This window comes from Podarcis vaucheri, assembly GCF_965113315.1.
Source record: "Podarcis vaucheri genome assembly, chromosome: 11".
NCBI classification, from domain to species: domain Eukaryota; kingdom Metazoa; phylum Chordata; class Lepidosauria; order Squamata; family Lacertidae; genus Podarcis; species Podarcis vaucheri.
In genome coordinates this window covers 23,282,245-23,292,864 of record NC_138749.1, presented here as the reverse complement: position 1 = coordinate 23,292,864, position 10,620 = coordinate 23,282,245, and the positions used below count along the sequence as shown (strand labels likewise).

The 10,620-nt window shown below is 40.6% G+C and overlaps 2 long non-coding RNA genes across 2 annotated transcripts; one reads left to right on the top strand and one right to left on the bottom strand.

Annotated features, from left to right (window-relative positions):
* The first annotated feature begins 2,476 nt into the window (after positions 1 to 2,476).
* On the top strand, positions 2,477 to 6,971 carry LOC309514577. The gene is made up of 3 exons (XR_014212071.1): positions 2,477 to 3,731; positions 6,291 to 6,348; positions 6,899 to 6,971. It is a non-coding gene; the product is annotated as an uncharacterized lncRNA (long non-coding RNA).
* Positions 6,972 to 7,083: 112 nt separating this feature from the next.
* Positions 7,084 to 9,694, bottom strand: LOC309514578. Its single transcript, XR_014212072.1, has 3 exons — positions 9,618 to 9,694; positions 7,861 to 7,922; positions 7,084 to 7,191 (listed from the first exon to the last, which is right to left on the bottom strand). It is a non-coding gene; the product is annotated as an uncharacterized lncRNA (long non-coding RNA).
* Between the last annotated feature and the right edge of the window lie 926 nt (positions 9,695 to 10,620).

The window sequence follows — 10,620 nt, the reverse complement described above, 5'->3', positions numbered from 1 at the left end:
TTTAATAAATGCTTGAAAATAAAACAAAACAAAATATCCTGATGCACCGAATTAGATATTGGGCATTTGGACAACAATGGATATTTGAGTGTGGGTTTCCACTTTAGTTATATTTTTGAACCAGAATTAAGCTGTAGAACTATAGCAGAGACCAGGAACCTGTAGTCCTCTAGATGTTACTGAGATACAACTCCCACCAGTCCTAACCATTGGCTGTGCTGGCTGCAGCTGATGGAAGCTGGAGCCCAACATCTGGAGGACCACAAGATTCCCCACCCCCGAACTAAAGGAGAATACTTTCCATATTATGTCCCATATGGTACGCAAAATCAATCAATCAATCAATCAATCAATCCAGAAACATTCCAGAACTGTTGCTGTTAAAATCCCTATATAAGTTGAAGAGCAAAGGCCATTTGAATATTCATTTCCAATATTATTGACTGAATTTCTGCCTGTCTCCCTCTTACTAGTCCCAGTATCTAAACCCTGGCTAGAAAGATAATATACAGGTTGTCTTCATCAGAGCAATTTAGGTAACCTTACAGCATGACTCACCCCACAGGCTAGTCCTAATAGCTGCAGAGGAATTTGAATCCAAGATGTTTTATTCATTGCACCATGACTGCAAAGCAAACAGATTGGCTTATTTACAGGCTATCTTTGTTAGCATGAAGAGAAACTGAGGTGGCAATCCTATACATAGGGTGGGAGTTATTTCCGAGCCAACAGGCACAGGACTGTATGGTAATCAATTTATTATTTGAATATCAAAGTGTCACCAAGACAGTTTATAAGACACAAGCCAGGCTTAGCTTAGAAAATTTTCCCTTACAAAACAATTAAAGGCTGTCCAAACCAGGCTGGAGGTGGTAAGGAGCATGAAAGCTATTCCTATGACTAGCATGTCACTTTGATTCTGAGAAATCCAGTGATAACCGGGCTCCTGAATCTGGGGCGGATCTGTCTATTTTGGTTCTGTCCATATCTCATTTTTCCAATCTTAACTTTTGTGTTGGATTGTGATTTTCTTCTATTGAAAAAAAGTTTGTCAGGATTTTAATATATGTTCCTCCTAATCTGCACATTTTTGTATGAATTCTTGCCTAATATTTGTTGGATTCTATTTTCATTAATATATACATTTTATGTACTTTCCCTGCAATATACACATTTTTGCACACCTTATCCTCCTGAACAACTGCATCACAAAATTAAGAAATGTGCAAATTTCAAAGGACAGCTATGTTTCAGTTTGTATATTGTTACAGGAAGTGAACGTTATTGAATTTCTCCCCCAACTTTATCCAGCCCCTCATGTAGCCCATCATCTAACTATTTGCATGCCTCTTTTGGTGTGACAAGAACAGTGCATTCCTCAGACCTTTGATTGTCTCAAAAACTATTGCTTCTTGATTAATAATAATAATAATAATAATAATAATAATAATAATTCAACTTATACACCACCCTGTACCCAGAGATCTCAGGGAGGTTCACAACAAGACCAAAACATATAAAATCAAACCAAAAGCAGTAACCCAAAAACTCCCCCCTCAATGCTTCTGCTATGTGAGCATGGCCTGCTATAATTTACGGTGCAGAGAAAAGCTCCCTGACAACTGTTTTCAATCTTTTCCTCCTTTTACCTTGCCATCTGCATCTAGTTGAAAGCCTTTCTGCAAGGTAACATTTATGTGTGCAGGCTGAGCTTGTCTTCTTAGCCCATAACTTTTGACCCACCACGATGGCATCTCGCCATCTTTTTCCCCTGTGATAATGGAAAGTTCTTATCTATCTATGTTTCATCCATGGATAACCAAAAACATGCCAATGGAGAGAGAGAGAGAAGGAGTAAGCCGAGCTACTTTGAAGCTATGTTATGTGGCTGGGATAGATTAGGGCTTTGCGGTATCTGGTCTTTGCATGACTACATGGTGGAAAAGACACAAACAGCAGGCAAAACCAGAAGAAAGAAACTCTTCAACTGCCCTTGAGATGCAAACCACCCAAATGGTAGGAACAGGGATAGCTTGCTTATGTGGCAGACAGTATGGTGATAGTGCTCATCTGATCTCCCAGCAGTGGACTTACAGCTGATTACCCTAGTAGTGGGTGGGGTGAAGCAGCAGGGAGGCCAATGCTATGTAAACACACCAGCAAGAGTGCTGTCATGGTTTTGCCAGTGTGTTTGCCAAACTCCCCATAGCCTCATTCCTCCGGCTCTCCTTTGTGGTAAGCATCAGTGACTCAATTGTCAGGAGGTCAATGGAGTGCTACCATCCCACCATGCCATCTGCTATTGGCAGCAATACTGTGCAAACCTGGGAGCAAGCTCAATGGATCCTAACTTCTAAGTAAGCTTAGATAGGTGAGATGGTATATCACAGATCTTCTTTTTCTCTCTCTTTCTTTCTTTCTTTCTTTCTTTATTGAATTTATTTATTTATTTGGTTTTTCAAATTAAAGTTTTACAATCACATATCCAACATACAACACAGAAACAAGATTCCAAAGAATCTGGACTTCCCTCCTCCCCTTTGTGGGTCCTATTGTGAATCGTTTCCTCCTGCATCTTTTATGATAATCCAAATCTTTCACATATCCATTATGCCCACAATTCACCATTAAACTACAAGTGTTATTCCAATCCTATAACAATTTTAGCTGTTTACAATGGTTTTTGAGATAAATTTCCCCCATTCCTTAAATTTTGGACTTCCTGATTTCTGATTCTTCTGGTCATTTTAGCCATTTTGGCATAATCCATCAATTTAATCAGCCATTCTTCTCTGGTAGGGGCTTTATCTTCTTTCCATCTCTGGGCCAATAACATCCATGCAGCTGTGGTAACATACATAAATAGTCTTTTCTGCTCCCTTGGGATTTCGGCACCTAGAATTCCTAAAAGAAAGACTTCTGGGTTTTTTAAGAAAAAGTTACTTTCAACATTTTTTTCAACTCATGTATCATTTCCCAAAATTATTTTACTACCTTACATTTCCCGGATCTTGTTCCTACTTTAGCTCAAGCCAAGGAGACATGCAAACTGTTCTAAAATGATGGAACAGAAGACAGGAGTGTAGAGCAAAGTTTATCTGACACTGTGTAATTCTGCCTGCAACCAATCTCAACATGGCTGCTGTTCAAGGTCTCTCATTTCTGGTGGTGTTTTCTAAAACTGCTCCCCCCGCCCCACTGCACTCACTCATGGAACACTTGGTTCCCACTTGCCATTACATTTCGGCATCTAAAGAAAATATTTCTCTTCAGAATCAAGAAAGTCTCTTCCAGCTTTGTGGTCAAGGTCTTTTTGGAAACACATGGAGACAGTTTTGGTTTTCTCCTCTGTTTGTTTAAAAGGTTTTATGTAAGTGAGCCAGGTCTTTAATTTGAGGCCACACAGCTTCTATAACATCGCTCTATTCACATGTAACTCTGGGGCTGGAGTTCAGTAGAAGAGGTTTTGCTTCAGGCGGCAGATTCTGGAGGCAGCAGAGAGCTGTAGCAACAAGAAGTTGGAAGGAGAGAGCTGTGTAGGTCGTATGTCCTGCCCCCCTATGCTAGCTTGCTGTCCTCAGGTGCAGAGGAAGACACTATTCTATGCTCAGTGTTAGAGTAAGATTCAACTGCCAGTCTAGTCAGTTTTTGTACATGGTTGGAGGGAGGCGCCATCTTTCACTTGCCCTCTGGAAGCAAAATGCTTTGAGTGATTCTCTAGCAACTCTCAGGTATGAAGTTCAGCATTTGCTCTTGTTGTGCATTTTTTTTTTACCTCAGAAAGAGTGCATAGTGTGCTTCAGGGCTGCAGCAGTTTTTTACCTCAGAAAGAGTGAACAGTGTGCTACAGAGCTGCAGCATAATTGTTTCCTAGAATGCTGTTTGAGAGGGAAGAGGTTTGGTAGCTGACATCACTTTTCTGGGGAGTGGGGGTTAATAAAAGAAACCTGCCTCTGCCATAGCAAATGTCTGTTTTCTCTGAACCATCATAAAAAGCTTCTTTTGGGGGGAGGATGACAGCTCTTCAGAAATTGTGCCCCCTGTTTCTCAGTGGACTGAAACAACCTGCTCCAAATTCAGTCCAAATATTTGTTTCAGTCACATTCAAGACAATGCTATGCAGTTAGTGTATTAAAATCTGCTACCTGGAACAGCCGAGAGTGCCAGTTTGTAAATTCACCATTTTGTGATTATTATTGAGAAGAAGCCCATGCCACTCACCTGCCAGAACTGTAAAGTTCAGTGTGCCAATGAAGAAACCATGCGGGTTTGCATCTGTTTCTGCCCAGTGTAAACATCCCTTTGCCTTGAGACTTTATCTCCCTCTTATATTACACATTTTAACATAATGACTAAATTTGCCACTTTTTTGACATTCTTTCACATTTGCAGCAGGACAGGCATTTATGGTTTTGGCTGATGCCAGTTTTATAGGAGGCATGGAAACCTTTTTATGCCTGTACTTTTTGACAGTGCTAAATCTAAGGCTGGCAATCTTTTAGCTGTTATAAAATGCATTTTCATTGTAGGGAATTCATTTATTTCTCTACTGCTGCCAGACTTTCTCAGTTGTTTTGTAACCACATCCTCCCCCTGCATATATATTCTGTGTGCACTCCAGAGTGAAATCTGCCTCCCTCAGTAATCTGGCTCTGAGTCTGCTTGACTTGATGCCACACATTATGCCAGAGTAGTCAATATGGTGCTGCCCAGATGTTGTTGAACTACGACGACCATCATTTAAAAGATTATTGAGTTCATTATCTGAGGCCCTTCTTCATGTGCCCCCTCCCCTTGAGGTCCAGGGTGGGTGGGGGCACTCGACGACACAAGAACGGGCCTTTTCTGTAGTGGCTCCCATTTGTGGAATGCTCTCCCCATGAAGGTTCACTTGGCTCCTTCATTGTATATTTTTAGGTGTCTGGCAAAAATGTTCCTCTTCAGCCAGGCCTTTGGTTGATTAATATTCTACAGCTTTTAAAATGTGTCTGTGGGAAGAAGGGGGGGGGTATTGCTTTGCTGTTTTTGCTTTAATTATTTACTTGTGTTTTTATCTTGTATTTTATTCTGTGAACTGCCCTGATATAGTGTGTTCAGGTAATTGCCTGGGTGAGGGGCCATTGGGAGAGAACAAAGGAAGGCTGATGGGCTATTAAGAAAACAAAGGAAAGGGGGCTCTGTGCTGGATAACAAATGGGTGGGGCTCCTTTTCCAGCTCTTAGATAGAGGTAGAAGGGCAAAGCTGGAGGTGCGGGCAGAGATTGCTGTGATGTGACCTGGAGGAAAAAAGCTGGAGGTTGGGAAGGCAGAGAGAGTGAGCGAGAGGCTAATTTCTGCTTGAATCCAAGGCTGTGGCTATGGGAGAAGCAGGACCTTCTTGGGGTGTTAATGCTGTGAAGCCCTCCATCACAGGCTCAGGTGTAAATAATACGTGTAAATAAACCATAAAGACACCATAGTCTCCACTGTGCTTCATTTTCAAAAGGAATCACTAGCCCTAGGTAAGTGCCTCATACCCCTGGAATCTTGCACTGCACAGAGATTGCAGTGGCATGGAACAGTATGTTGAATCGTGTAAATGGGGAGATGGGTGTTGCATTATTTTTGTAGATGGTATAGCAGTGTGGTACAGTGTGCAACTTCCGTTTTAATTCAACTTCCATTTCCACCTCCTTGTGGAAGAGCAATGTTCCATTCGTGCTAGTCGTGATGGCTATATATTATCTCCAGTATCAGAAATTTTATGCTTCTGACTATCAATTGATGCAAAACAATAATTGGACAGTACTTTTGCTTGTGGATCTCCTCTAAGCATCTGGTTGGCCTCTGTGGGAACATAATGTGGGACTAGATGGGCCTTTGATCTGATACAGCAGGACTCTTTTATGTTCTTTCACTTAACTTTTGTGATCAAAAGGGTGCTAGCACGGAAAGAACTCCAAAAAACAGTGAATGAATTGCTCAGCTCATATATCTTTGATGCATGTGAAAATAAAACACCAACTTATTCTATTATCTATTTTGTCAAAGGGTGAGATCACAAAAGGAGCTTGCATTTCACTAACCTGCCAGTGTTGGGAAATACTATGTAAAATAGATAGGCAAAGTGTGTCATTAATAATGCTGTATTATCATGCCCATCTGTCTTTAGTTTTGGAACCAAAGTGCTGTGTTACAGCAGCTGCTTTCCATTTTTCTCTAATAATTACTGTGATTAGATGATTTAATGTGGTACTGCATTTAACATTCCTGGTAGTAACACTGACTCTGATATCTGCTTATAAATATAGAATACTGAAGAGCAGAATAAGAAAGCATAGAACAAAGGATCTATAAACTCACATTAACGCAAGTCTGGTTATGATAAAGAGGTGCACTTTTCCTGAATATGTATCTCCTCCCAATATGTAGTTTATCTTCAACTAAGATACTGGGTAGTCTTTATTGCAGAAAGCTGTAAAGCTTTCAAATTGCAGGCTGGTGTGGTTCCAGATGGGCATTTGTTGTGGGATTGGTGCTGTTCAGCAAAATGCCAGCCCAGGGAAAAACAGATAAGTTAAAAAACAAAACAAAAGCAAAGCCTGTTGCTAGTGAACCGTTTGTAATATCTCAAGTCAACAACATGTTTACAATATTATGCTCTTGTCTAGAAGCACCCCGTGTTGGCAAAAGCATCAAATTTAAGACAATTGTTTAATTAAGACAGTTGCTAAGGCTGGAGCACATGTCATGTTAATTCTTAATGACTGCAATAAGTCCATAAGTCAATTCAAGCAACATTTCCAAATGGCTCTGAGTTGAAAGGCAGGACTATAGAGAAGGATCAACGTAGATAATACTGAGCCAATGATTTGACACTGAACACAACCAATTAACCACATCTTCTGTTCCATTCTAGGCCAAGTATCAGTCAGGTTCCATTGTGCGAAATATTCTTTTGGAGTACACTGGAAATCGCTGCTACTTCCAATTCAGAAAACAGCTGTTACATATGACACATGTAACGTTCTGAACTTTTGGTATGAAAAATAAAGTTGCAGGATATGGTGCAGGCAGGACAACCATCCTGTTTTACCCAGATCTGGCCAGAATAGCAAGAGTTGATTTCGCATGCCTTTGGAATGCTGCCAGACTGTTCAATGATATTCATGAATCATCTGTCTCACTAGCTGTCTGTTTCACTGCGCATAGCTGAAATTAATTAGATAAAAGATGAATGTTTTAAAAGAAATTAACTGATTGTATCACACCCTTGATATATCTAATCACTTCATTTCAAATATATTTTTATAGTATTTTCATACCACTCTTCTTGGAAAACTACTGGGGCTGCAGTGCCTTTATGCCATTTAGTGCTTAACAGCTCTAGGGTTCAGCTGGATCAGACACACACACCATTCTCTGTCTTCTATCCAGGCAACCAATAAGTATTATCAGAGTTCAAGCCAGGGCCAGCCCAATACATTTTGGCACCTTAGGCAAACCACAAAACGGCACCTCCCTCCCTGTTAGGGAAGAAGGGGTGAGTGTAGATAATCAGAAAGATCAGGAACAAATGGGGAATAAAAATCTACCACCCCTGTGGATCCTGCTGCCTGAGGCTGTCACCTCACCTTGCCTCTTGGGTGGGCTGGCCCCAAGTAAAGGACACATTCTAGCTAGGCAAACACACTCATGGAGGTTATAAAGTAAGGCTATTGGGGGGTGACCTGGGGAGAGTCCCAAGGGACCACACTTAGCCCCTGGGCCCGAGGTCTCGCAATCCTGGGGGAAGTTTGCCCATAGCTACTCTGTTAAGAGCCTCACTCTCTCTCCCATGTTCATATCTTTATCTGTAAAATAGCAATAAAATTCACTTACCTTGCAGGGCAGGTGCGGAATGATAGAGATAAGATCATAAGGCATTTCACACATCGGAAGTACTATAAAGAAATATATATAATGAAGTGCCACTGGGGATGGACAACAACCAGGGGAGGAAATTACAGCCCCAGTGAAAAGTTTATTTACATTTTTTTCCTGTTTAATCAAGTACAGATCTCATATTATGCATGCTCAGGACTCCTTTGGGAGCAGTTCCAGCTAAGGTTCATTGGAAAAGGGGGGGGGGTGTATTGTAGCAAAAGATAATATAATCAGGCTTAGACTCACTGAAGGAGAACTGTAAAAGTTTGGAGAAATGGCAAGCCGTAAGTCAGGGCAGCTGGCTTCACTAAAAGCAGCAGCTATTCATCCACCCTTGCCCTAAGAAGCAACTGAGTTATTTCAGTATGACTCGTAAAATAAATACAAATGTACCAGACACACAGTATTATTCCTAATTTAAAAATGGCACAATGCATAAATAAAAAGTAGCTATTTCAGACTGGGCTTTCTCCTACCCCCACTTTCCTTCCTTTAAAAAAAAGAAAATCTCTTGTTGGTTTAACCATACACTAGAATTATTGGACAGGAGAAATTGGAAAGAATGTTCTGGATCTATGTCTGATTAGTTAAAATAGAAGACTGGGTCACATAGACATACTCTTGGGATCCCAAAACGGTGCCGCCAAAAGCAGCTTTTTCCTGGTGTTCCAGCCCAAGACAGGGCTGGGAAAACCAGCTTTCCAAATGAGCGGCAATGCTTTGTTGGCACAGTTGTTCCTCTGCTTGAAATAAAGAAAAATACTTATGCCATGTAGATAATCCCATAATTATGGTACCATTTACAGTATGAGTTACATTCTTTGACCCTTGTGCAAATTCTGTTGGAGGAATGTTAAATGTTGGCAATCAAACTCAGTGTTGCCACGATCCAAAAACATATTGGCAACTGCAGCAATTTTCTCTTCCTGCTATGCATATATGAGTGTAAGTTGCATTTGAACTCCACAATAAACCATGGTTCATTATAATGGAAATAAACCTAGGTAAGCCTAGGTCTTTCATCCTCCGCACTCTTCCTACCTACAATGTGGTCACACGGACTTTGGAATCTTTCACTTCTGCTTTTGATTAACTGTACCCTGTTGCCTTGTCTGAACCTGACAAGCTGTGGTTAATCATAACTATGGTTTGTTTGAAACAAACCTACTTCACGATTACACGAGTAAGGCTTGAATTCCTAGCTGCCTTGATGAATATTTGTGACCAAGAAATATCCATGCAGTTCATCCCTAGATCATTCTTAGGTTGACTCTGCCTAATTTGGAATTCTCAAGGATCAGTAGCTATAAACATTATCATGGGAACATTTTATTTACATTGTGTAAAAATGTGACCTCAGAATCACTGCAACCATCAGCCTTACTGATTTGAAATGGCATTTCCCTGACAACAGTTTTCATGATAACCACTTGTTCAAAGTGCAGCCAAATGACAATGTCAGCATTCAACTATGTCCAATGCAGTAATGGAAAAGTAACAATATAGGGGCTATATCTGTATTTATGAGAATGAGTCAGCCTAAGCATCACCTTAGCGAAGTGTTTCTCAAACAGTGGGGCAAGACCCACCAACGGGTCTTGGGCCACTTTCAGTACCACAGCCTGCACTGTCCCCTAGTCATACTATAGGATAGGCCAATGCCAACACTGGCGTATTTAGTTAAGGTGGCCTTTAGATCTATTACCAGCTACCATGTTAAGAGCAACTGAAGTTGGAGGAGGAGGAGGAGGCCATTCAGAGCAGAGAGCAAGATGGGTGAACAGTAGGCCTGGAATTTACAGTTGTGATTAGAATTTACAGCTGCGGCGCCCTCCCATCAGATGTCAAGGAAATAAACAACTACCGGTATCTAACTTTTAGAAGACCTCTGAAGGCAGCCCTGTTTAGGGAAGTTTCTAATGTTTGATGTTTTATTTTATTTTTAATATTTTGTTGGAAGCTGCCCAGAGTGGCTGGGGAAACCCAGCCAGATGCGTGGGGTATTATTAATAATAATAATTAATTACTAATGCATATGCTACATTGTGCCCTACACAATGGTTAAGACAGTCTTGACATCTGTTCCTTCTTCCTAATAAGGAAGGGAAAACTCCTAGCAAGCAGGAGAGGACTACACCCATCCTTAGTTCTCTCTAAAATATAATTTGTAACATAATGCATACAATAGTTATTATACTTAGCAATGTACAGACAGACATTGTTGCTGTCTGCCTTTAATTAGGGAATTTGTTTCCCCCTGAAGACTCACCAAAGCCTGAGTTTGAACATCTTCTGGAAATGATGTAAGGCATCATTCAGTCTGGTTTTCACTTTCTAGAGACAGGGAGTGTGTTATTGTGATTTTTATGACTGACATATTGTTACCCACCGAAATATTTGTGATGGGGTGGTGTAACAGGTTGTAAATAAAATAAATGAATCATATAAAACATTAGTTCTCATATATCTATTTCAACTGACTATTCTTTTAAAGCCAACATTTAAAATGTTCCTGGCTCCCATCCATTGTGGGAGGGTCCCTAGCAGAGCTCTTCTGGGCTAAACATATTCCAGAAAATTCTCACAGATACTGTTTTGAGGCATGTGAGAATTTGTTTGTTGCTATCTGCTTATTCCTTGGTAATTGTTAAAGGGGCGTTTATCTCCTGTTCTCACCCATGTCCTTTCCTAAAATGAAAACAATCCACCTTCATT